We start from the raw sequence: 27,531 nt of genomic DNA, 5'->3' as shown, positions 1-27,531 counted from the left end.
TAAAACACCATGACCAAGGTAACATACAGAAGAGTTTGTTTTGGCGGACTGTTCTAGAGGGTTAGAGTCCCAAGTGGCAGGGTAGAGGCAGCAGGTGGGCCTGGATGTTGAGAGCTCATATCTTGAGCCACTGGTGCAAAGCAGAAAGAGCAAATAGAAGAAACGGCACGAAGGCTCCATCTTCCAGACCTCCCCAAGTATCTCTACGAACTGGGGACCAAGTAGTCAAACACCAGTGCCTGTAGGGACATGTCTCATTCAGACGACGTCAGTGGGCAAGATAGAGGACAGACAGAAGCAGGTAGGTACACGATTTGGAGTGAGGAAGTCTGGTCCTCAGCTGGTGGTGCTGTTTGGGGAGATTCTAGAAACTCTTTGACGTAGAGCCTAGTGGGAGGAATTATGTCACAAAGGACATCTCCTTGGGGGCTTTATCTTGCCCTGTTTCCTTCTTGTCTCTTTGCTTATAAGATACCATGAGCTGAACAGCTTTGCTCTGCCAAAAGCCCCCCTCCCTGCTCAGTCATGATGCCCTGCTTTTCCACAGGCCCAGTAACAGAGCCAAGAATCCGAATTCTTTGGAAGTATGATCTGAAAATCTTTTCTTCTGACATCTCTCAGGAAAAACATAGTGTCTGTAATGAGAAGCTAACTGACACATAGGTTATTTCATGTTCTTGGAACCTGGGAAGTAGGAGAGGCTGGTCTTTGTTGTAGTTGAAGAAATGAAGAAACAGGATCACGGGTATTCTTGCTAGGGAGGCCACACTAGTGATGTGTTTGCTTGAGTTCCAAGGCAGTGGTCTGCAGTTCTGTTAAAGGTGTTTACCTCTGTCCTGACCTCAGCCACAAAATCACCTTAAATCTAAGTCAGAAGGAATTCAAGTCCTCACACGCTGTCCATCCCTTCAAAGCTTCCTTTCGTTTCTAGAAGCTATCCTATTTCACGTGGAGGAAGGTGCTTTGTGAGAAACCCCACCTAAGGCTGCTTAATTGAAAGCATGACTGAATTCTTAACCAGCCTGAAGCAACTGGTAGGTTTAGTGGTTCTGAGCATGGTCTCTAGGTAGGAAAGACCAGAGGTAAAGTATTGCTTGAGTGCTTCTATCTCGCCCACGTGAGGTCCTGGCTGCAGGGTTCCCAGTGCATGGCTATGGTCGCAGTTCATTTTCCCTAGTTGAAAGCTGGTTGTGGAGGCACACTGTACAGAGGCAGGAGGATTGTCATAAATACAACACAGGGAGTTCTAGATAGAAAGCTACATACTTAGTACCTGTCTGAGGGGGAAAAAAAGGAAGAATAAACTACTACTACTACTAGGAAAAAACAAAACCCTAAAACAACTTAAAAAAAAAAAAAAAAGACAGGGATTCTCTGTGTAGCTCACTATGTAGACCAGACTGGCCTCGAACTCAGAGAACCTCCTATCTCTGCCTCACAAGTGCTGGGGTTAAAAGTGTGTGCCACCACCACCATCCAGCTCTTAAGTAAGTTTTTGATAAGCTAGATGGCATGTGGTAGTTTGAGGTACCAGCTCCATTTTCTGTTTTCAGCTTCGTGTTAGCTAGACAACTCTCAAACTGTGCTAAGAATGAAGAGCACTGTTGTAGGGACAGGCTGGGGAGAGGAGGACTGTTGGGGAAGAAAAAGAGGGGTGCGGGGAGCCACCTGGGGTGCTGCTTGACCAGTGCCTGCAGACCCTGTAGATTTGACCTCATGCTTTAAAAGCCACTTGTCATTCTCATTAATTACTAGTCACATGCAGTTGTTGATCACGTTGTATGATTATGAGCTACAGAGGGACTTCTTCATTTCAAGGTCCTTACTTTCTTTGAGAGTTTAAATAGACTGTTTTCTTTTGGGGGCTGGAGACACTGTGGCCAGTGTCATTACGAACCATGCTGAGTATGCCATGTAAAGTTAAGTCTTAATTTATTCATGAAAATCTCCTTCTCATACCTACCCTTGCATGGAATTCCTTCATGTTGTTGAGATTAGGGAACCTTCCATTGATAGGGCTCCATGTCTGCTTGTGTGCCATATGTGAAATTGCATGCTGGCCTGGTGTGCGCCTGCCTTTGGGTGTAGCTGAGTGTCTTAACCTTGCTAGGGTTTATGCTTCTTCCGGAAGGGGTCATAAAATCTCACACTTGGCTTTTTGGAGTAAATGGTGTGGAATGACCTTGTTCTTGTTTCCCAATGAAGTTTAATAATCAGAAAAGCCAGCTGTGGTGACAAGCCTCCCTCTAGAGCTGGGGTTTCAGAATGGTAGGCTTTAGTTGGTGGCAACTTGTCGTTGAAATTGGTGTATGTTATGGAAGTCCTGTGGGTGGGAGAGCTGGCTTGTGGCTTTGAAGTGTATTGGTCCTAGCCTCTCTGCACAGCAGCAAGGTTGGCCCTTGGCTCAGTCTCAGTGATGTCTGTCCAGTTAGAGGACTCAGAAAGAAACTCCACTTATTCCTCTTTTCTAAAGCCAGTAAATACATGGTGTAAAATACAGATGCAGGTGTTCAGAAGAAAATAAGCTTAGCACCTCAATGTATACTTTCCATGTCTTTACAGTCACAGAAACAGACATGGTTGAAAAAGTTATTTCATGTTATTATGTGTGTGTGCCCTGTAGCACAGGAAGGTCAGAGGACAACTTGGAGGAATCAGTTCTCATATTCCATCATGTGGATCCTGGGAATTGAACTCAGGTTAGTAGTCTTGGTGGCGAGTGATCTTTACCTGGAGAGCCTACTTTCCGAACCCAGAATGTCTTTATTAATAAGAGCTCTTGAACGATAAAATATTGGGAGGTAACAAGCCCCTTCCTTCATGTCCTTAGTGAGTGAAATAAAGTTGGCTGCTTCCCTGCTTTCGTTAAAAGGCACTAGCCAATGCAGTCAGGAGCTCTGCTAATGCCCAGCTCTCCTTGGAGGTGGCTGCTAAAGATGACCCCCTCAACTTGGGGGGCACTTTTCTGGGGCGTTGTCCACCTTTCTTCCTCATTCCTTGGCTTAGCTTGGCTCCCTGTTAGGTCCTTAGATACAATGCTTGTCACTCTGTGTGACTCCGGTATTTGTCCATCTACCCTTCCAGACTACTTGCCTGTAACCCCCCATACAGTGTCAGGTGGAGGGTCAGCTCTCTACCACTGTGACTGTTAGTATAAATTGCCAGCTTGATAGGCTAGAATGACCAGAAAGGCAAGCTTCTGAGCATATATTTGAGGGGATTTCTGGATTGTGTTATTGAAGTGGGACAACCCACTTTAAGTGTGGGCACCATGCCATGAACTGGAGTTCTGGACTGAATAAGAGAAAGTGAGCCGAGCACTAGTATTGAACTCCGCTTCTCACTGGGGATGCAGTGTGACTAGCTGTCTCGCGCCTTCTTGCCGTGCTGGCTGTACCATAATCCTTCCTTAAGTTGTCTTTGTTACATTTTGTTGCAGCATTGAGGAAAGTAATTTATATAATCACTGTAACAACTACCTACTCTAAAGAGGAAAGGGTGATTTTGGCTTACAAGTTTGGAGATTTTAGTGCACATTATGGGCTGGTATTGAGGAGGTACCACATGGTGGGAGCATAGTGGAGCACAAGATACCCAATGTCTAGGATTCAAAAGAAAGAAAGAAACCTGGGTCCCACAGTTTCTTTGAAGACATGCCCCCTCTTAAAGTTTCTATAAGCCTTCAGTAGTGACACAGTGAGGACTGTCTTTATTACATGGTTTGCAGGGACCTTAACAACCAAACTATAGCAGATGGTGGAATTACAATTTAAGTAAATGGGTAAAAATCATACCGGTAAAGCACTCATGCAACATGACTTATTTTTAGTCTTGCAAATGTCCCCAAACTCACTGAAACTTACTTGGTATTTGATTTTTGATTCAGATCTTCCTTCTTGAATTGTGTTCGATTTTCAATATATTGCCCAAAGAATGCATACACTATTTATTCCTAGGGTCATATGAAATCTTAACCCTCCAAAAAGACATTTTTACCTCCAAGATGTTAGCTTAAAAATGTATTTGCTGGGCTGAGATGATAACTCAGTTGGCACAGTCCTTGCTTTACAAGCTGAGAGCCTGAATTTGATCCCAGAACCCGTGTGAAAAAGCTGGATGTGGTGGTGCGTGCTTGTAATCTCATTGCTGGTGAGGAGGAGACAGGCAGACCACTGGGGTTTACTGGCCACTTAACCTCCTAGACAAGCTCCAGGCCTGTGAGAGATGGTGTCTCAAAAAAATAGACAGCACCTGATGGCCTCACACATGGATGCACAGATACACATATTTGCAGTCATTTGGACATATATGCATGTATGTGCACATACAACACCCATAAGACTAGAGTATTGTTTCTCTTGATGGCACTGGGGGTTTTATAAGCTATGTGTGGGTTTGGGGCAGCATGTTCTATCACATTGGTGCTTTGAAACTTTCCTTAGTTGGGCTTTCAGCTTAAAGAGTTTGGTGTTGCTGCTTCCTTATTCTGTTCCCCGCCCTTTGCCTCCTTCTCTGGACAATTGCCAGAAAAGCAAAGACACTTATGTAAGAGATTTTACCTTTTTTTAAAAAAAATTATTATTAAAAAAAACACTTTGCCAAAGATAGTTCAGCTTTGTTCTGGTGCATTTTCTTATAGAGGCTGTTAGAAATTTGGCATAGATGTAGGAGGAATAAAGCCAGATGACTCATTTTTATCTTGGTTCCTGAAAAATAGGAAAGACTAACACTAAGATTTGAAATTAGCCACCACCTTCCTCTCTCCAAATGATCTAACACCACATGACTTTACTTAGTAATATAGTAAGTTTCTGAAATTGAATATTTACTTGGTATTTGAAGACAAGACCAGATTACTTAGTTGCCTGCCATTGAGTCTGTCACTGAATTCTGCCTCTGCAAGACTCTCATGTGACATTGTAGAGAAGCTGAATGATGCTGGCTAGAAAGTGGGCCATTTGGTTCATCAGATTCATTGGTGTATGATAGAGTCAGTCACTTTAAGGTCTGAGTCTCAATACAATATACTTAGGCTAACATGTTATGAAGTTTTCCCTTGCAGTGCAGTTCATGGTCAGTGTTGTCTCCAGGGTACTGTAGAAGTGGCACTGAGTGGGAAATTCTGTTACAGGAGCTGTACTCCCCTAGGATGGCAGAAGCTATGCAGGAGCCCAGGGAGAGCTCCTGCTTCCACAGACTTACACTATTAGGATTCTATTCTCTGTATCTGCAGAAAGGCAGATACCAGTGTTGAGGCAGGGAGATCCCAAGTTCGAGCTCAGTTTGGGCTGTGTGGCTAGGTTATGTTTCAACAACAGAAACTACTCTTTAAAAACCATAGATGAGTGTTTGCCAAGCCAGGGAATGCTGCAAAGGCCACAGGGAGCTTGAGGCTTGAGACACATTCTGTCAGTGCCACGAAGTGATGTACTCAGTTCTATGCAAATCAATATTTCAGTAAAGGGGAAGGAGGAAGGAGGAGGAAAGCAGATAGGGAAGAAAGAAGAAGAAAGCAACAGAAAGGAAAGACAAGACCATGGGTCTCAGTCTTTCTAGAGCAGTGGTTCTCAACCTTCCTAATGCTGTGACCCTTTAATGCAGTTCTTCATGTTGTGGTAACCCCAACCAGAACATTATTTTCGTTGCTACCGCATAACTATAGTTTTGCTACTGTTATAAATTGTAATGTAACTATTTTTGGAGATAAGAGGTTTGCGGAAGGGGTCACGACCCACAGATTGAGAACTACTGTTTTAGAACTGCTATATCCTGGTGGCCTGTCCTGAGACAGCTGGCTTGATCTAGTCTCCTTTCTGCAGATGTGGAAATTGGAATGCTAATAAATTAGGACCCTGTAGTTGGAGGACTCTTACTACCAGCGCAGCTAACTACCTGGGTTTGTTTCTTGGGCTTGCTGAGTTCAGGGAGGGACCCAGATATATGGGAGGTAATGAAGTCTGTCAAGGTGAGGCTGCCAGGTATCCTTGCCTCCCCTTTCCCTTCTGAGGTCAAGTGGTAACTTCTGTTGATGTGGTCTTTTCTGATGTTTTCTTTTAAGAGGTTTCCAGTACAAGATTTCAGAAAGAGACCTCTAACTGATCTGTACAAGGTGAGACTAGGTGACTTTTGAATGCTCTCGTCAACAGTAACATCAGTAACACTGACTAATAACAAATGCTCACGTGCACCATTTTCCCTAGCAATGGATTATTTCACCAGTCACCTAATTTAATTTTACTGCATTCTTTCTCTTGGCTCATTCCTAAAGTGACTCTTTCCCAGCCACTGCCATTTAGACATAGTGTCCTAGCTGACTGTATGGAAGGGGTTGAATTTGTCTGGGAGGGAAGCATGGGGAGGCAGTTTCTCCACCTGCTTAGCCATCTTGCATATAATTAAAGTCTTTATTGGTGAATAATATGTGTACAAAGAAGTGTCCAGACATAAGTATGCATGGATTTTTACATGCATAGTACATATGGTTCAAGAACCAGAAATAGGTCTAGTCTGTGTCTGTTGTGAGGTCCTGGTTCTATCTCAAGTACTGAAAGGAAAGAAAAAAAAAGAACCAGAAACTCAGAAGCCCTCTGAAACTTCTGTTCCTTTCCACTTCCCTATCCCCTTCCCAGCCTCTTTGTGCAGGGGCTCATGGCTGTGCATTCTTGTGTACATACTGTACCCAAAATTTTAACACAATTTTTCCCTTTTCCTTTCAGTTCTTTGTCAGAGTAGAAGAAATGGGGTGGCTTTTGCTTTTTACTCTGTTCATTTTGCATATTTGTGTACCCTCCTTCTTTGGAGACAGTTGCCCCATACTTATCTCCCGTCTTGTCCTCTGCATCCAGTTCCCCATTGTCTCCCACTAACTAGCTACTTTGCATTAGAGAGTGCAGCATGGGAGCAGAGTGCTAAAGTGGAAATAGTAAGGTTAGCCCACCCACGTAAACAAACCGTGGGGAACATAGGCCACTTTATACCTGCTCCTGAGATAGGGCAATCCCTCTTTTCTGTCCTAAGTAGTTGGACCCGAAAGACAAAGCGAGTCTGTCGGGTAAGTTGGGGAGCACACACTTTGGTTTGGAGGAGTAGCATAAATTTGTTGCCTGGTTTTCAGGGAATGCTGAGATTCCTGGGGTCACTTTCTGAAAAGAGAGCTGTTCTGTGATGGCCCAGGCAGGCAGGAGCCAGCTGCAGTCAGAACCTGGTGCTTGGACTGTGAATGCAGCAGTGTGAGGAATGACCTTATCTCAGCAGCCAACAGGAAATGATGAAATGTGCTGGGAGAATTCGGCTGGGAGAGGGAGGTCAGACCGACCAGCAGGGTCGGAAGGAGGCAGGTACTAAGCAAATCTGCCAAGTTAGGCGGCTGCAGCCAGCGTCTGACAGAAACGTGAGTGATTTTTAAGGTAGACCTGTCTGAAAGTAGAATTTCTGTGCTTTTTTGTTGTTGTTGTTTTGTTCGTATGATTAACAGCAGTCTCACCTTGTAAGTATGCCTACTTAGTTTGAGAGATTCTTGACGGAAGTGTTCAGCCAGTTCCACATTAACCAACATGGAATGTTTTGTCCTGCATTCCCTGAGAAAATGACAGTAAGTGCTTGATTCTCTTGTGCTAGATTTTGACCTGAGCAAAAAATGAAGACTGTGCTTTATAATCTTTGACTCTGTACATGGTTCCTTTTCCAGTGGATCACTGTGGACTGCTTCAGCATGGTTTCTGCCAGCTTGCATACCTCTAACTGCCTAGCTAATGAGTTACCTGAGTTAACTGTTTGTTACTAGAGGGCTCTTATTTCCTGACTTTCAGATGATATGTTTATTATGTATGCTGTTCCTTTCTTAAAAGCCAGAGCTAATCTATAGGCACAGAGAGAAATGCCAGCAAATGAGCTTTTCCTCCCCACCCGAGTCAGCTCTTTTCTCATATCTTAGACTCCAGTGCTAGAAACTTTATGCTTTTATCGGATATCAGACATTCTGTTTTAAAAACCGAGCAGCTTCATACACATTTAAAATTATTTCTTATCTCAAAAGTCATATTCTGGAACTGAAAATTCTAACTCTCCTCTCTTTCTTTTTGTAGTGCTGTAATTGTAATTAAAAGCTTAAACAAAAAACTTGCTGCGTAAGTGACCTTCCCTGCATGGCTTATTCTACTGGATCACCCATTGCCATGAACATTGAACCAGATAGTGGCCTGGTTCTGTTGTAAGCACTCTGGTGGTGCAGGCTGTGCCACCACGTGAACACATGTTCTTGTTAGAGTCTCACCTGCTGTGATTTGTGCATATGTCTAGCACTGTTTAGGTCACAGGGAACTCTCCCACAGTATATGAATGTTAGAACAATCAGGCCCATCAGTTTTAGTTTTACTCTTGTAGCTGTGGCCTGCTCTTTCTTTAAACCTTCTTTATCATAGAATATTCTATTGAATATTCTTTAAGTGATGCACTTGTGAAAATAACAAAGCAGTTTCATAACTTCAAGCCAAGCGTGCTTTGCAGGTATGAGAGCTCCACCAGTAAATAAGAATCTGCCTTCTTTGTTCCTTCTTTTTGTTTGGTTCTTGCTCACCCACATGCTAGGTTATTTGATGACTTAATTTCAAAGGGCTTGGTATTTAGAGTTGGAGGACTCTTGGAGCAGTTGTGGCTCGGCCTATCATTTTGACAAAGGAATTGAGACTAAGAAGTGTTGTGACTCGTTCAAGGTCACACAGCTCATTAGCTGAGTCTGGAAGCTAAGGTTCCTTTTCCTCGGTCATTACTTTTGTATGATAGACAATCTGCTTTCTCAACATTAAACCTTGGATGGCCCCTCTTCTCTCAGATCAGTGCAAGGCGGGAGGACTCACTCATGAGCCTTAGCCCTGACCCCAAGAGTTCATTTTCTCCTTTTCATTTCCAAACACTCAGCTTTTATTAAATAACAAGTTTTGATGAGTACTATTTGGCTTAAACGTATAATGAATAAAGTAGATTAATATAGAATATAATGTATAATGAGGTCATTATCAGTACAAAGGGCAGTGACAGTTCTGTCTTTGAGAGATACTTTTTCTTAAAAATAAAGAGTTCTCTATTTCATAGTTTTTCCTGTCTTTCTCCTAAATTAGGTCCCAGCCAAGTGAGCCCCATTATATGTTATCTGTAGATGAGACTGCCAACCCTATTAAGATCACATCTAGTAAAAGAAATGGACAAGTACTTCATTCTTCTTTGAAAGAGGAAACATGACAGGAAAACCCCGAATACAAGCTCCTGTTTCTTAGTATTTGTGTGTTTCAGTTCCTGCATGGGAATACTAACATCTTTGAACTCTTAAGACAGGTTTGGCAGCATGAGAGACTTTAAAAAAATTATAATGTAAATAAAGAAATGATTTAGTTAATAAAATGGAATTTATTCACTGCTTTTCAGGATCTTTAAAGTTTCTTGGGGCAGACCAGTGCTTGGAGTGTGTGAGGCCCTGGGTTCAATCTCTAGAACCCAATCTTCACAAAGTTCTCTATAAAAACTGGTTGAGTCCTCCTGAAATTCAGGTACAAGCACAGATTGACTGAAAACAGTGAATGATTCCCTCTACTTGGGTATGGCTCCCTGTGTTATGATTTACTGTGTGAGTGACCCTGGTAGGTCTCACTGCTGGTATGGGGGATTGCAGCAGATAGGGACAGACAGATACTCCATGCAGAGAGGGCTTAGATATGGAGAGCTTCTTTAGTGGATATTGGGAGGGTATAAGGGTAGAGGGTTATGCGGTAAGAGAGGAATAGAGGGACAGAGAGAGAGAGAGAGAGAGAGAGAGAGAGAGAGAGGAGAGAAGGGGAGAGAGCAGAGATCAGCTTGCCTTGGTAGGAAGTGGGAGGATTGGGAGTGGGCGGAGCTTGTCTCTTAACCCTTTAAGAGAACAAGAGTACTGACAGGAAAGGCCAACAAAATTATAACACCCTGCTGTTGTCCAAAACGTACTTACTTCTGGTACTCGGGGGGAGGTTATAGACATTTTTTTTTGTTTTTTTTTCTTAAATACTTATTTATTTGTTATGTATACAATATTCTGTCTGTGTGTATGCCTGCAGGCCAGAAGAGGACACCAGACCTCATTACAGATGGTTGTGAGCCACCATGTGGTTGCTGGGAATTGAACTCAGGACCTTTGAAAGAGCAGGCAATGCTCTTAACCTCTGAGCCATTTCTCCAGCCCCAGGTTATAGACATTTATTTTTACTTTTTAAGATTAATTTAGAGTATAATTCTTAAAAAAAAAATTCTGAAATAGACTGGGTGTAATGGTGCTTGCCTTTAATCCCAGTGCTCGATAGGTAGAGGTAGGTGGATATCCGTGAGTTCCAGGACTATCTGGTTTACATATTGAGTTCCAGAACAGCCAGGGCTCTACAGTGAGGTCTGTATAAACATGATGGTTAAGGGGAAAGCTTTTACTGTAGATATGAGAGAGAGAGCAGAGAGAGAGAACTGAACACGGCCAGCGGACTGGACTCCAGAGCTATCTGTGAGAGAGGGAGAATAGCAGTGGATGGAGAAGAGTGAACGCAGGGAGAGAAGCAGGACAGAGTGAGCACAGTGAGAACAGCAGGGTGATGAGGAGGATGAGTGTGTGTGTCAGGGAAGGGAGCCTGTGAGCTGGAGGAGGTGAGAAGGGCCAGGATTAGGATGGACTTTGGAATGTGTGAGAGATGCTTGTGATACCAACGTGCACTTTGATATGCTGATAGGCACCTCATGTAGCTGTCTGGCCCTTCTGCCAGAGGTAAGGAAATAAATGACCCCTTTCGGTAGAGGGGAACCGGCTTCACCTGGACTACAGGAGGATTTCTGGAGGTTGGATAAAGGCCAGCATTCCTCGGGAACTTGTGAAGCCGGTCTGCTTATCAACAGTTGTGCTTTAAAGGAAGATAAGGAAAGTCTACTCAGAATCCCCCGTGACTGATGCTAGCTCAGGAACACAGCACGTATAGTCACAGACTATCAGGACATATACTGGTTATATCAGGTGTGAGCATCAGATAGGCAACTCATAGCCAAGGTGGAAAGTTTCTTCTGTAGGTTTTAAATGTCATAGAATTCTTAACTTTAGGCTTTGAGTCTAAAGGTCAGCTAAGTGGTGCTTTCTGAGAAGTATATCTGTTCGTCATATATATTAAGTAAGATGCAGAAGTTAAGAGAGATAACCACTAAAGTTAGCTCTGGGCCTTCCTATAGCATCTCACCAGAATCACAGTGCTCTACCCAGCCAGATTCAAGCAGTCTGCACCAGCTTTAGAGTGGATCTTTGGTGCACCTTCTTCAGAGAACCTTGATGCAAGGTGCTTATGTTCTATTTGCTAAGTGACATCTGTCCTGTGGGTGGGCTTTGGCCAAAAGAGGCTGACAGAAGTTACCCTGAGGATGAACAGGTTGAGAACTTGAGAGATCAACGTTTGTAGAGTGCTTCAGACATGTAGGCATTCACACTTCACATGTCTTTGAAATTTATAACTTCCTGCATGAAATAGAGTCTTGTTTCCCCCACATTTTACAGCGGGGAATAAAGCCTAGAAGTTAAACCTTACCCCATCACTGCTGTTGCCAAGACTCAGAGTCCAGTTCTTCTCACCTTACTCATGGAAAGGGGATTTTGCTACTGATTGATGCTTTGCTTAGGTTCGTTTCAGATTATTGCTTGATAAATGAGTTTCCTGTTCCAAACTGCTGGTTTTGTTTGTTTTATCTAACATTAGTATCAAGTTAGAGCTCTCCTCCCTTCCTTCCTTCCTTCCTTCCTTCCTTCCTTCCTTCCTTCCTTCCTTCCTTCTTTCCTTCCCTCCCTCCCTCCCTCCCTCCCTCCCTCCCTCCTTCCCTCTTTCCTTCCCTTCTCCCCTTACCCCCCCCCCTTCTGTCCACCTCCTTCCTTCAATTTTCAGTGTGTTGTGAGCACCAGCTGCAAATTGGTCCAGCGATCTTCTCTGGGGTGGGATGTTGTGGGCTCCAGCTGGTATGTGCAGATGAGCAGAATGGGTTCTTGAGAAAGTGACATCACAGTTGGATGCATACAGTTCCTACACAGCCCCAACACTTAACAGCCAAACCAAATTTTCCTGTTTTCTTTTTAAGCTTCAAAGATATATGGCAAGACAAATATTTGAGTAGTTACTTTCTGGAAACAACTTCTAAAAAGTATTGTAGTACTATGATTTTGTGGCATTTTCTATCATTCTTGTGGAGGTGGGCTCTGAACCAAAGTGCTGTTTTCTTTTGAAAATTCATGGTAGGTATATGGGGCATAAGTCACTTCTGGTGGCTTGAGGATTCAGTCTGGTATCTGGCCCATGCACGTGGCTATTTGTAAACAGTAACCCCCTTCCCACCAAGTAGCCTTAAAAGCCAGCCAAACTGTGTGCTGCAGAACTTTTGCTATCACACTGGTTCCTGCTCCTGGGATGCTTACCCCTTGGCCTGTGGCTTCCTAGTGAGATTCCTGCCTCAAACACCCTGTCTGTGTCCTGTGGTGCTTTTGCTTTTGGAAGAGGTTGCATACTGTGTTGGAAGAAGTTCTTTTTGTGATTGTGAGCCCTGTGAGAACAGAGCCCTTTGTGTTGGAGACCTGGGCCACAGGCATAATGAACTAGTTGTCACCACTCAGGAGGACCCCCACCCCATACACACTTTTCAGCAGAATCCTGCTGGTTCCACATAGCATCCAAGGCAGACTGGATTCCATTTTTCAGATGAACATTGCCTGAAGCCTCAGAAGTATTTTGCCTGATACGATCAGACCACCAGAAGATATGGTCTTGTGAAGAATCAAACTCACAAGTTTCAGAGACTTTGCCTGGTCATGTGCTGTGGCATTATCCTTCCCTTGCTGTGTCTAATTTTCCACTCAGTGACTGTCACCTCTAAGGCAGAACTGCAGCTCCTAGAGGCATCTATCTGCTTTGTCAGACCTTTCTTTGGGGCAGGGCCTCTGAAACTGCCGCCTGTGCACAGGAAAAGCATCCACTCCCCCTCTGTGGACACAGGCCCACAGAGGCCCTTTGTATGACAGGAAGTCCTACTTCTAGAGGGGTTCTCTCAAAGTGGAGGGGTTGGAAGGAGCTAGAGGGGCTGACCTGGGACACTCTGACTCATGTGTGTTGTTAATAATGCCCTTTGTCTGCTCTTGGGAACCTGATTCAGCAGCCGTTTGTTCTGGCAGACAGAACTCGCTCCTTCCCCTCTTGCCAGCCCTTGGTGAATGTCCCCATTTTCTGTCCCTCTGAACAGAGGACAACCTCCTGACCCACTCTGTATTTTTTCCCCACTTTGGTTAGAAGAGTCCTTCTGACTCACATGGCTTTTCTGGGGGTTGAAATGAAGCTCTTGAGTGGGGCATGAGAGCTTAAGGAAGAAGTCACTGACTAAGCAGACACCCCTGACTGGAGGATCTCCAGGGAAGTATTTGATGTGCCTTGACAGTGAGCTGTGGTAGTGTCTGTTAGGCTGGAGCAGAAGGGAGCGGAGTTACAGGTGTCCACAGAACTAGTACCCCAGGTGGCAGCGTCGTGACACACCTCTCTTGTGTAACTGTAGCCTTCTGTCACTTGTTCAAGACTGTTGATTCTGATCTTAAGATACTCTAAAGTGAGAGAAAAGCCATTCGAGCTGTTGGTGCATCCTGTGTGCTCTTCAGCTCTGATCCTTAGCAGATGTGTGTGGGGTGAAATGACCTGACCTCCCCCAGGGTTTCTCTCAGTAACAGCTTTGGCTGTCCTGGAACTCACTTTGTAGACCCTGCTGGCCTCGAATTTACAGAGATCTGCCTGCCTCTACCTTTGAGTGCTGGGATTCAAAGTATGCACACCACCACAAATAAAAAGATTTATTTATGTATACATTAAATAGGTCGTATATGCTCGTGTCCCTGAAGGCCATCTGGAGGTAAAGGCGGTTGTGAGACACTCAGTGCAGCTACTGTGAATCAAACTCAGGTCCTTTGGGCAAACAGCAAGCGCTCTTAACCACTGAACCATCTATTGAGCCCTGACACATATACTTTTTTAAGATTTGTTATTTTATGTGCATGAGTGTATGTGTACCAAAGTGTACCTGGGACTCACACTAAGAAGAATGTGTTGGATCCCCTGGAATTGGAGTTTACCTAAGATTATAAGTTACGTAGGACTTGAACCTAGATCCTTTGCAAGGTCGACAAGTGCTCTTAACCTCTGAGCCACCTCTCTAGCCTACTGGTGAAGGGATTCTAATACTGTTGGAATATTACCTTGTCATTTTTTTGGCAGACTGATTTACACATTGTCACAAACCTATGTGGATATGTTAGTAAGCCAATGAATAGTTCTTTAAGCCTAATGCAAGCTTTGTTGAATGTGGCTACTTGGGTTGTTTGTATAGGATACTTGTATTTGGGGCAGAAACCCCCATCAATCAAGTATATTCCGTTGAAGCTAAGAAAATATGGCATTTAAAATTTGGTGCCTCTAGATTGGAATACTTTCCCACTTTTAAAGCAATCATAGCTTGTAGAAACTCTTATTACCTAGTCAATCCCACCTTGTACAGAGGTGTGAGCAAGGTGTGGGAAGAGGAACTTCTGGCTTGAGCAGCCTACAAGTGCTGGAACCATTTCCTGATGGGGGATTTTCAGACTGATCCACTGTCTGGAACAAAGTAGGGAGACAGAGTTTACAGGGATGTGAGAGGGTTGATTGGAGGTGTCTAGAAAGCAGTTAGATATGTGATTTAATCCAAGAACAGATGGGACACAAGGTTGTAGGTGGTTTGATGTATGGGAATGAAGGAGTTTGCTCAGGTAGAGTGTGCTGTGGGAGACAGGGCCTGTGACAGTAATGGCAGTCTTGGCCAGAGAAGGTGACAGTGAGGAGTGGAAGGAGCAGGGGGCCTTCTGATTGCTATTTGTTCTCTGCTGAGGGAGAGAGGGCAGGGAAGAGAGAGACGGGGGGGGGGGGGGGGGGCGGTAGATGGAGGTCTCTGGGTGTTGCCAGTAGGCTGCTCAGAACGAGGCAAGAGGCTGGCAGTTGGGTTGGTAGCTTTTTTCTAGGCAGGTAAGAAGGAGCTGACCATAAAGAACTGGCAGTCCTCCTGCTGTGCCCTGGGGCTGAAGCTGTGGCAGTGGTTAGCCCAGGACTATTGAGAAGAAATGTGGTGGGTTCCAGGCCATAGCACAGAACACTGAGGAGAAAGAATTTTCACATTATAACCCTTTGAATTTCTGGTGTCTCTTCCTCATGAATGTGAGCATTAATTCAAAAGAAAACCTGTTTCTTCAGTGACAAAAGCAGGCTTTATGACTATCAGCAGGGCTCTCTGAAAACAAGCACTGAGGGTTTAAGACAGTACCTGCAAAGTCTGAGGGAGAGAGGAATGTCGTGTGTGTGTGTGTGTGTGTGTGTGTGTGTGTGTGTGTAGCCAACATTCTGGGAGGCACTTTGACATTCATGAAGCAGGTAGCCCATGAAAGGACCTCCCAGAGCCCCACCCTGTTTTTCCTCTGTACCAGATAAGACAGGCGGCCTGCCAGCCTCATGAACCACAGGCGCATTTCTCAGTGGAAAGGCCTAGCCCATCTTGTAGATGCACCCAGCTTTCTTTCTTTCTTTCTTTCTTTTTTTTTTTTTTTTGGATTTTTCGAGACAGGTTTCTCCGTAGCTTTTTTTTTTGTTCCTGTCCTGGAACTAGCTCTTGTAGACCAGGCTGGCCTCGAACTCACAGAGATCCGCCTGCCTCTGCCTCCCGAGTGCTGGGATTAAAGGCGTGCGCCACCACCGCCCAGCCCAGCTTTCTTATTCAAAGGAAAAATATTGTTTCTCCTTTCTCTTGTAAGGCATACACTGAGTCATTTTCCAGGACCCAGACTCGGGCCTTAGTTTTCTTCCACACGTCTCCCCCAGTGCTTGTCACTCACTGAGTTGACTCAGACATGTATACTTGACTAATATTTAAGTGTGTCCGTCATACTAAGCACTGGGGACAAGGAAGAAAATGAATAGCCCTTGTCCCCAAATAACGGATGGCTGTGCTGTTCTGTGTATGTCCAGTTTGAAATGTCCTGCCTGTCCTTTATGATGGCCGTGTGTGTCTGTCCTGTCAGTTCACCATTGTTTTCTTAGCTTTGGAGTATTTGACTTGTCTCCAGTTTTTGTTGTTATAAATATTACTGGGATGAACATTTTGTTCAAGCTATTTTTTCCTTTGTGTTTATTTGCTTGGGTCGTATTCCCCAGAGTGGAACTACAGAGTCAGAGGTTGGGAACTCTTATCAGCCTTGTCTATATTTCCAGATTTTTCCATAAAGCTTTTTGACAGTGTAAGAGTATACTCCTGTTTCTTATAGCTACATCCCAAGAAGTTATTGACCATTTAATCTCATATTTCACTGTGTCCCATCTGTATAGGTTATGCCTCACTAGTGAACAGTGCCAGTTTTCAGGTACTGAACACGACAACAATGTTGGCCTTTCGTCCCCTACCCCCAACTCTCCCACATGTTCCTGTGTGGTGCCTGGTTGTGCAGTCCAGTACACAGTGACCTTAGGGCCAGGTTGATCGAGGAGACCCTGCTCTCTATAGCTGCCAGTTGAGACCTCCTCAGTGGTGGTCACAGCAGAAAGGGCAGTGTTAAGACTTTGTATTAGTTTGGCTGGGTCATTCATGCCACCTGGTTTAGCAGATGCCCATGAGTGCTTTTGCTTCTGTCTGCTCCAGCTCAGTATCCCCCTGATGGTAATGCAAACCGGTGAGTTGTCAGACAGTGTGGTTTTGGGTAGTGTTTCTCAGGATGACCCAGCAGTTCCTAGTACTCTAGAGAAATGAAGACATACAATGAAGACGTACGTTCTAGAGAAATGCAGAGACCTGTACACTGATGGCGGAAGATACAAAATAATCCCACACTAGTGCAGAATTACGTACAATGAAGGGTTATATATTTAGGGGAGACTACTAGATCACTGTCCTAGATCACAGTCCTCTGCATGAACAGGAACAGCGTCTGGCAGCCAGAAGTGAGAGCCAGAAGCAAAGAGCTCGAGCACATGCTTTACAGCTGCATTTATAGTATGAGACCATGCCCAAGTGGGCTAGTATCTTAAAGGCTATTGGCTGAAGGAGGTGAAGGCGCTCCCACAGTAGTACACAGTTATTCAATATAGTTCTTTTCATAATAGCCCAAGAGCAGAACTTGTTAAGCATAAACAAATGGGAGTGTGTTTATACAATAAAATGTTACTTAGCATTAAAAAAGAATGAAAGACTGATATGGGCTACAATAGTTAAGAACTTCATAGGCGTTCTTAATGGAAGAAGCAAGACCATATCATGTAAGATTCCTTTAATATGAATTATAAAGAGAGGCCAACCCTGAGTGATTGTTAGGAGTTAGAGGGAACAGACATGACTGCTAAGGGCCATGGGATGTGTTTGGTGTGATGGAAATGTTCTCAAAATGAATGGTAATGCTGACACAACTTGTGAACTTCATAAATATCACTTTATTCATTTTAAATGGATAGATTATTCATAAGTTGTAGCTTAGAAAAGTTGTTCTGAGAAATAGCTGTTTTCAATAGTCTCTTGCTAAATAATTCCCTTCACTGGTCGCTCTACCCATGCATGGTTCTGGAGACTGAAGCTAGGGGCCTTAGCTAGGTAGTCATTCTACTGTTGAGTAATATCCCTATCCTGACTTTGGTCTCCGCTAGACAAATGTGAATGGGACCTTTTCATTTATATACATAGAATTCCATTCTTTTTGCAGTTCTCAAATTTTGATTTCCAGTATTAAACACAAAGTTTTAGTCAGTGGCAGCAGAAGTGGGTGGGACTTCGCGGTTCTAAGGGAAGCCACTAGGTAGCCCAGGTTGTGGAGTGGCTCCCTCTCCAGGCCATGTCCCTATGGGCACTTGTTCCTGTCCTTGGGTAGAGTCTCTGGTATTGCTTCCCACTGACTTGCTGGCCTGAAAGCCATCCTCTTTTTTTCCCCTTCCATGGCAGTTAAAGGTGTAGACTGTAGGAGATGGTGTGTGAGGTGGTTGTTCCTGCGGGGTTGGGTTTGGGGGTGACCTCTGTGGCATATGTATTCTCATTAAGCAAAGCCTGTGCCACCAGGAGTGAAGAAATCACGAGTCTGTTGACATGCTCTCCTTTGCAGAGGACAGAACAGTGTTTTTGGAGGAAAGTGATTATCCTAGCCACTGAGCAGTAGTTGGGCTTTGTGTGTGGGGTGTGTGTGTGTGTATTTTTTCTTTTTTTGGTTTTTCAAGACAGGGTTTCTCTGTAGCTTTGGAGCCTGTCCTGGAATTTGCTCTGTAGACCAGGCTGGCATTGGACTCAACAGAGATCTGCCTACTTCTGCCTGCTGAAATTGAAGGTGCATACCACCACTACCTGGCTAATAGAATATTTTTTATTTTTATTTTTTTTAGTAGTTGGTTTTAAGTGAGCTTGTGCTTCCCTGTTTTGTTTTTTTGGTTTTGTTTTAGCCCTGACTCTTTCCAGCTGACTGAGCGTGATAGCACCTGGTAGTAAGTGTAAAGCCCATTCACAAGCATTGCCCTCTGAGCCAAACCTCCTCTTAAAAAAAAAATCACCATTGTTTTGATGCTAAGTAGTTTCCTGTAGTAGTTTATCTGAGGTCTGATAAAGCTCAAATAACTCAAGACAGGCACTCAGGAGACAGTACTTAGTGACAATGAGTGGTGAGTTCCTCTCTTCAAGAGGAGTGACAGTGACCTTCCGTTTGTATGGAGAGAGCTAGGCAGGGCAGAGTATATTTCTCCCTCATAGGAGGAGCATCTGAAGCTGGTGGGAAAGTAGCTTACCTAGGAGTTACTTAGGCAGCTTGTAAAGCCAAAGTGAAGGCCTGGAGTGCAGGTTTCCTGATTCTCTGCACTGAAGGTTCTATTTCCGCTCAACCTTGAGACAAAAGTGATTAAATATTTCTAGTGAAAACTGTGTAGGCTTCCTCATGGGGTTGGCTCTTTAGGAGCTGTGGGCATCTGTGCAGTTAAGTCTACTTACCCAGTCCTAACTGGGTCACCTCTCAGCATTTTTCTTTCCATTGGATTCCTTCTGTGTATTTTCTTATATTACTGTTGGCATTTATGTATTAATACTAGGTTTCAAAATGTGTCATTTTTGTCCTTTTAAAAGTAGCTCTATTTTGAGCCAGGTGGTGGTGGCACACACCTTTAATTCCAGCACTTGGGAGGCAGAGGCAGGCGGATCTCTGTGAGTTTGAAGCCATCCTGGTCTACAAGAGCTAGTACCAGGAGAGGTCCCAAAGCTACTGAGAAACCCTGTCTTGAAAAACCAAAAAATAAAAATAAAAAGTAGCTCTCATTTAGGTCGAAAAAAGCTTTAGCTGAGTGTCCATGTTACATTCCTAGGGCCCTTGCCATACAGAGGTATAGAATACATTTCTGTGAGATCATTCTTAGACATGACTCTGACTTGTTCCCATTACAGAAGAAAAATGCCTTCGGGAGACCACTTAAGAGCCCCAGACCTTCCCTGGTAACATCATGTGGGTGAGCTGATAGCTGACAGCTGGCCTGAGACCTTCTGATTTTGAACTTCCTCCTACCTTTGTGATTCCTTCTGAGATATTCATTACCCTAGAGCAGGCCTTCTGAAAGTGACAGACACCTGCTCCTCAGCTTGTTTTCTTTGTACACCAGGCAACAGTGTTACTACAGGAAGAATCCATAACTTCTTTTTGAACTGATATCTCACACCCTGTCACCCTCTGTAACTTCTGTCTCCCTCTTGGTTCCATTTCCTGAATGTCTGGTGGTTTGTGTCCTGCAGCACAGAGCCAGCTCTCTTTGTGGGCTCCAGGTGTGGAATGAAGACAGGCTGCAGGGTAGTTGGGCAGGCATCACCCAAAGGTGATGCCAACTGTGGCAGGCTGTTGGGAGGAGGTAGCTGAGCCTGAGGACCTGGCAGAGCAGGGCCATTAGTGTTTATGGACTCTGCTTGGTATGAGCTTTGGCACATAGCGCAGTCCGGCAGAAGGAGCTTCGCTGACTTCTGAAGCCTGCTGGGCCGAGAGCAGCAGCTGTCCTGTGATGCTTCCTTTCCTGTAAGAGTCAGAAAGGAAGGTCACGTCTTTCATTGGCTGTGGTTCCAAAGATGAGGCTTTAGCAAGTACTTTCTGCTTCAGATTTCCCTCCTGTAAACAGATTGACTTGCCTTTCCCTGGGCTTCAGAACTGTAGTGATAGGAGCGGCAGGCTGTGGCCCGGCTCTCGGCTAGCTTTACCCGAAATAATTACACAGAAACTGTGTGTGTGTGTGTGTGTGTGTGTGTGTGTGTGTGTGTGTGTGTGAGATTTTCGAGACAGGCTGGCCTCGAACTCACAGAGATCCGCCTGCCTCTGCCTCCCAAGTGCTGGGATTAAAGGCGTGTGCCACCACCGCCCGGCCACGGAAACTGTATTCTTTTAAACACTGCCTGGCCTGTAGCCTCTTATTGGCTAACTCTCACATCTTGATTAACCCATTTCTAATAATCTGTGTACCACCACGAAGTGGTGGCTTACCGGGAAAGATTCAGCATGTCTGACCTGGTGGCTGGCTCCATGGCGTCTTCCCAGCATTCTGTTCTGTCTACTCCACCTATCTAAATCCTGCCCTATCAAAAAGCCAAGGCAGTTTCTTTATTAACCAATGAAAGTAACATATAGACAGATGACCTCCTCCATCACAGAACCATCTTCATTTTTCACTCTTGAGGTCCGATATTCTCTAATCACATTCTGCTGCTTTTCTGACAGAAAATAGTTTAGAAACTAGATCTCTAATGCAGACATAGAGGTGATAGCCATAAATCTTCCCAGAACTACCTCAAGGTATTATTTGGTTGGTTTCAAAAATACTTACAGTTCTGTTCAGTTTCAATGTCATTGATCCGTAGGGTTGATGTGAGACAAGCATTTGGCAAAATGAGGTTTTGGGTGTATGTGTATGGGTTGCAGAGGGTGGGTGAACTGAGCAATCTGCTGGGTAGGTGGGTGTACTTTGTTTGAAGAAGTCCAGGACTGCCTAGCTGAGCCAGCCCTATGTCCGTGACTGGTCTCCAAGACATGCTGGATCTTCCTTTTGCTTGGATCTGTGGGTTGGGTGGGATGTCCTACCTTGGCATGAGCTCTTCATGCTGACATGGCTCCCACCTTCACTGGGATGGTAGAGGAGAGATTGACCCTCACACCAGGACTTGCAGGGTGAGTAGGAGTTGACCCGGAAGGCAATCTGGGGCAGCAGTATGTTGTATTGGACTACGTTCACAGAGGCTGAGGCCACTGGGGAGGTAGGGCTGGCCATAGTATGAGTCCTCCGAGGGTCTTCTGTCATTGAGAGCAGTTAGAGAGCATGTCCAAGAAGAGGTCCTTGTGGCAGTGAGCATATGAGTGTGACTGAGCCTGGGCTGTCTATCAGATGTACTGCCATGGTATCCTCAGTGTAGCACACGCAGTGCTGGTCTGCTTTAGAATTTTGCCTTTGCTGAGGTTTATTGCATGAATGTTCATCTCTGTACTCCTAACTAAACATGAAACATCTTACTCATCTGGTAAAATTAGACAAACCTCAGGGCTTCTCTTTACTTTTCCTTGTTCCGCCACTGGGGAAGAAGCCCGGGAGACAAGTGTGTCAAGGGGCTGCTGTTCTCTCAGCACTGAGGACAGTGTGAGTCACTGTAGCTCTGCTGGTATTTCAGTACCAGTTTATTTTTAAACAGTTCTGTGCAAGCAGAGTTTCCTCATGGTTTCTGTTACTAAGGCTCCATAATATTTCCTTAGGTCTGTGTGCCTATGCTTTCATACACTCTTTGGGCCTTCTTCTCCCTCAAGCTGTCCTGGTCAGGGTAGGAAGCAGTGTTTCCCCAGCTGCAATAGCAATTCTTTCTAAGTGGGAAGAGTCCATTGTTGCTGTACTTGTTAATGTTGGGAAAAATGGACTGGTCTGTGGATGGGTTTAGTTTAGGGAAGTATGATTTTCCTCAGCCTACCCTCCCCTGTGGGAAGAAGGCCACTGCAGTGCTGAGTGAAACCAAATAAGGCAAGCCCCACGTTTCTTCTTAATTGGGATTCTTAAGAGTTTGTTTTCAGGAAAATGGTTCCATGCCCTTGTGGTGCTCCTAAGATCTCCTGCCTCTTACGAGCCCACTCTGTAGTTTGGGCTCGCCTGTGTCACGTGGTGGCTTGAAAGCGGCCTCTAGTCAACTTGATTTTTAGGTGATTGTTTCTAGGACAACTGCAAGTTCTTGTCTTCAGGGAGATGCTTCATGGAAGCAGAGTGTTAAAAACTATGCTCCCACCTTCATTATTTAGACTGGTTGAGAGCTGGGCAGCCCAACCTTTAGAATCCAGCATGTTGTGATGTATAGTTTCCCATTCATTGCTGAGTCGAATGCTCTACACAGCATTCCAGAGAGAGAAGTCACTATTTGCTGATCTCTATCACTTCCTTTAAGGAATGGTCCCTTTTCCAGATGAAGTCATTGGAAACAAATAGGTGTGGCAGATGGCTGAGTTGAAACACGTGTTTCTGCTTAACCAATAGTGTGAGGCCATGTGTCAGCTCAGGTCTGAGCACCCACTGTGTGCAAGGTGGCTTGAGGACTAGAGAGATGCAGGAGACACTGTCTTTCTTGCAAGAACTGACTGGACACACGCTGAAGCTGGCAGCAGAGGAAAGCCAGAGGCTCAATGCCTCAGCTGCACTGAAGGGCTATAGGGCTTCCTGTATGGCTATAGTTCTGAACGGGGCTTGAGCTGTCATTTTTCTTTTCTTTTTTAAAATTCATTTATTATGTATACAGTGTTCTGTCTGCATGTATGTCTACATGCCAGAAGAGGGCACTAGATGGTTGTGAGCTACCATTGGTAACTGGGAATTGGACGCAGGACATCTGGAAGAGCAGTCATTGCTCTTAACCTCTTAGCCATCTCTCCAGCCTGAGATGCCTGTTTTTCCTTGATCTACTAAACCCACTTGTGATGAGTAGAGTAGTCCTAGGCTTCAAGAAAGAGAGCCCCGAAACTTAGAGGATTGAAGGAAAGACCTATAGTAAAATGGAAAAGGTGTTACAGTTGTAATAATAAAAGACGTCTCCACTTTAGATAAAGGCTCCCATTAGTTTCCTTCTGGGGATCTCATCTCCTTGAGTCAAAATCACTCAAGACTCTTGAGTTCAATTCACCCTAAAGCCTTTGGCAAGTTTAAACAGAGTGACTGGTATCCGAGGAACTGGGGATGCTAGAGTCAGGGCGGTGAACAAAAGAGGGCAGTGATATAGGCTCATGCCCACTCAAGAGTTTCCATTTGTGGCCTGGTAGTGCAGACCTTTAATCCCAACACTCAGGAGGCAGAGCCAGGTAGATCTCAGTGAGTCTGAAACTGGCCTAATCTACTTGGAGTTTCAGGACAGCCAGAGCTATTTAGAGAGACTGTCTCAAAACAAATAAAACCCAAAATACAAAAAGCCAATTGCGGTCTGTTAGAAATTGAACGTGCTGTGGGAGTTGAAGGTACTAGCATGCTGCCTGCCTCACACAGGTCTGTAGTGTAGGAGGAAGGACAGTCCAGGCAGAGAGGAGGAGTGAACTGTACCTGGTAGTGCCAGCGCCAGTGAAGTAACTGCCTGGTTGGAGTTGTGTGCCGTGGCGAATGCAGGTGGCGGGTGGCGGGTGAGGGGTGGGGTGAGGCTTGCTCACTAGACAATTTGGTGAGAAGTAAGCAGGGCCCTAGCTGTGGAGGCTGCTGCAGGGGCATGCAGGTGGTATAGTGTATTATTAGGCTGACAGATTTAGAGAGGGTCGTAGTGTTGAGAATAGACTGAAGTGGGACTGGGTGCTGGGAACATGCTAGGAGACAGATGACAGCAAAATGCAGAGGAGAGGTGATGGTGACAGTGATGATGCCAGAGGGAAATGGGGGAGAGGAGCTGACAGAGGGGAGGGAGGCCAGCCTAACAGTGCGTGGGAAAATCTTTCTTGAAGCTGTGAGGGTGTCCTGGAATGTGGTCCTCTGGGACCACTTGTCATCCCAACATGAGGTCATTCATGAAACAGAATGTTTTGTTTTTTGCATGTGTTGTATTTCAAAAGCATTTAGTGCTGTTAGATGACATTTCAAATAGCTTAGGAGGCTGTAAATAATAGGTAGACATTCCCTTCACTACCAGGGGCACAAGTGTCCACGGAGGACTGTGCATCTGTGAACTCTGAGAGATCCCAGGTGCTGTCCTCCAGAGGTAGGGTGTATGTTGCTGCTGCTAGTTCCTGTCTCTGCACAGCCCTTGTGCTGGCTACCTGGAGTCCCATACTTTTCTTTTTCCATACTTTTCTTTTAAATTTCTTGTCTTTTCTTTCCTTTTCAGACAGGAACTTGTTGGTTGGGAAAGCTGGCCTTGTCAGTTCTCCTTCCTTAGCCTCCCTGGTGCTGGAATCACAGCCCGTGTCACTTCTCCTAGCTCTGGTATCAGCATTTGATGGCACTGAAGTAGCTTTCACTTTTTGTTTTGTGTTCTGCTGCTACACTGTCTATCAGCAAACACCTGCTCTTGGCTATCCTGGCTGAACTCATCTGTAAAATAAACTTGCAGCTGAAATGTGTCTTAGAAGAGAGTAATTTCTCATATTGAGGAGAGCTAAGGACAGATACAAAACACATACATGCTTGGTTTTTAAGATTTATTTTTAATTATATGAATGTATGTGTGAGGGGAGAGGGCATGTGAGTGTGGTGTAGGTGCCGGAGGAGGCCAAACACATTGGATCCCCTGGAGTTGGAGTTCCAATGACTGTGAACTGCTTAACATGGATTCTGGGAACCAAACTTGCATCATCTGCAAGAGCAGTACATACTCTTAACTGCTAAGCCATCCCTAGCCACATGCTTGGTTGTTTTTTGTTTTGTTTTTTGGTTGTGATTGTGGTTTTGGTTTTTTGAGACAGGGTTTCTCTGTAGTTTTGGAGTCTATCCTGGAACTAGCTCTTGTAGACCAGGCTGGCCTCGAACTCACAGAGGTCCACCTGCCTCTGCCTCCGAAGCTAGGATTAAGGTAGTGTGTCACCACTGCCCAGTACATGCTTGGTTTTTAAAAGCATTTTTCTAACTTTCTTTGTGCCTTTCACATCATGGATCCTGATCCTGCCCATCTCACGTCCCCTCACATCTGCCCTCTGCCCCTGCACCCCCCAATAAGACAATAAATTTTTTTTAAAAGAATAAAGGAAAAGTCTCATCATAGAAACTCCAAGGGTGAGTGAGTCAGTCACACAGTAAACCCTTTATCCATACATCTTTACGTGCAGGCGCTCTTGCAAGGAATCCCTGGTTTGGTTCAAGGCCCCTGATGTCTGTTATTACCATGTCTTTAGTTTTGAAACGCAAAGCACAGAGGTAATGTGGATACCTCATTGGTCCTCCCTGGATCTTTTGGTACTGACCTCTTCTGTCCTCCTGCCCTGTCCAGGGCAGGGCAGGCCTGTCACCTTCTGTCTCACTACTAGGAATCACCTATTCCTACTTCCTATCTTTCTAAGCCCTCAGAGGCCATACTTATCTCAACAAGCCTCTGCCCCTCAGACTTTTTCCTCTGTCCTAGAATTTAATATACTACATGACTCACTTAACTGCATGCCAGGGTATCCCAGAGCAGTCTCAGCCCCAGGAGGGCAGGGACAGAATTTGTCTTGTTTATTGCTACTGTTCTGACACCAGTTTAGGATAGTTCCTGGTGCATGGTAGATGGAATGAATGGGTAAACGGGCCCCTGTTTAAAGAATGGTAAGCACCCCACCTCCCTCACCCCAGGACTGCACAGTAGCTTAGAAGTTGCAGTCAGCTGGGCAGTGGTGGCACACAACTTTAATCCCAGCACTTGGGAAGTGGAGGCAGGTGAATCTCTTGAGTTCGAGGCTAGCCTGGTCTACATATCGAGTTCGAGGCCAGCCTGGTCTACTCAGAGAAACCCTGTCTCAAAAAACCAAAAAGGGAGAGAGAGAAATTTGTAATCATTTCCTAGTAACAGAAGAATTTTCTGTGGAGGTCATGAGTAAGAAAGACCTCTGTGACCAATGGGCCTGCAGAACAGACTGGAAAGGCCATGTGGGCATGTCTGCTTCCCTCTGTAGCTAGTATTTAGCAAAGATCAAAGAGGAGGCTTCCTGCTCTTCTTTCAGGGGAGACGGGCAAACACAGCACTTAGACGGTCTTGCTTTCTGCAATAACCTGTAGGCCTCAAGAACGGCCTCTTGGTTTTCCTTTTGGAATGAACTAAGGGGATTAAAGAGAAGCTAGAGGTCTTATGTAACACATCCTCTGTTTACCTGATACCTGTTATCAGGCCAGAAATGGTAGAAGGAGGTTGTGCCAGCCTCCACTGGGACCAAGGGCAACTATGACATCCTCTGTTAACCTCTAAGCCTCTGCACATTAGCAGAAAACTGGCTTTGGGACCAGTATTGACCTTCAGTAGAAGTCATGGGAAGCAGGGACCTAGTTACTCTTGCTCCATCCTTATTCCTGGATTCTAAAGGAGTGCCTCTTAAAACAGGATTGTTTAGTGAGTGTCTCTGGAGGGCTCCCTGTGTGCTGGCTTTAGACAGTCTCACATTGTGGTTCAGGAGGCCTGGAGCATGTTCTACAACCCAGGCTGCCTTGAACCCAGCAGTCCTATTACCTCAGCCTCCCAAGTGCTGGGATTACAAGTATTGGCCACCAGCCTGGCTTTTATAATTAAGATTTTCTTGCTCTCAGGTTGCATGTTTATTGTATCATTATTGTCAACTTGACTGGATTTAGAATCACCTAAGAGACATAAATCTAGGTGTGTCTGTAAGGGTGTACCAGGTTCAATTGAGAAGGGAAGGCCCACCCTAAATGTGGGCAGCAGCATCCGGTGGTTGGGGGAGTGGGGGTCCTAGACTGAATAAAAAAGGAGAAAATCAGCTGAGTATACCAGCATTTGTTGCTCTCTCCTTTCTGGCCATGGGTGCAGTATGACCAGTTAGCTCACACTGGGGTGTCTTCCTCACCATGATGGATTATGTCATCAAACCATGGACCCAGATAAACCCTTCCCACCTAAAGCTGGTTTTGTCTCGTATTATGTTATGGCAACAAGAAAAGTAGAAAAGCATCTCCTTTGAGGGGCAGAGTAGCCTGTGATGTTCTTGTCCCTTAATTAACTGGGATATTAAATGTTAAGGCCTCTGGGAGAAGCTAGAGTGAGGCACTGCCCATTGCCCTACCCATGATGAGCAGCTCACTGAGTGGCCGCAGAAGCTCTGCGTCTAAGAGATCCAAAAGGGAGAAGAGGAGGGATCCCTTAGCTGGGAGTCCTTGTGCATTCACCAAGTCATTCACCTGCCTAGACTGGTATTAAGACTCTTAATGTATAATGTGTGTTTTTGTACTCCTGGCCGGTGTAATGGCAGATCCTTGTGTTTTCATCATTTAGCTAGCTTCATCTTTAATACTGAATGTTTGGAGTAACCTTCTC

At 45.0% G+C, this 27,531-nt stretch overlaps 1 protein-coding gene across 4 annotated transcripts in view; it reads left to right on the top strand.

Annotated features, from left to right (window-relative positions):
• Pacsin2 (protein kinase C and casein kinase substrate in neurons 2) overlaps positions 1–27,531 on the top strand; it is a 95,870-nt gene that overhangs the window by 28,468 nt on the left and 39,871 nt on the right. The window contains exon 1 of one of the 4 annotated variants that reach the window (XM_075960164.1): positions 7,123–7,390. The exons of 2 other annotated variants lie outside the window; for them this stretch is intronic. The gene's annotated coding sequence lies outside the window, so the exon portion shown is untranslated. Of the gene's footprint in view, positions 1–7,122; positions 7,592–27,531 lie in introns of those variants that run through there. One more of the 4 variants, XM_075960165.1, reaches the window with a different exon arrangement.

This window comes from Microtus pennsylvanicus, chromosome 2, assembly GCF_037038515.1.
Source record: "Microtus pennsylvanicus isolate mMicPen1 chromosome 2, mMicPen1.hap1, whole genome shotgun sequence".
Lineage (NCBI taxonomy): Eukaryota > Metazoa > Chordata > Mammalia > Rodentia > Cricetidae > Microtus > Microtus pennsylvanicus.
Note: the sequence above shows the minus strand (reverse complement) of the source record. Positions and strands in the feature narration are given on the sequence as shown.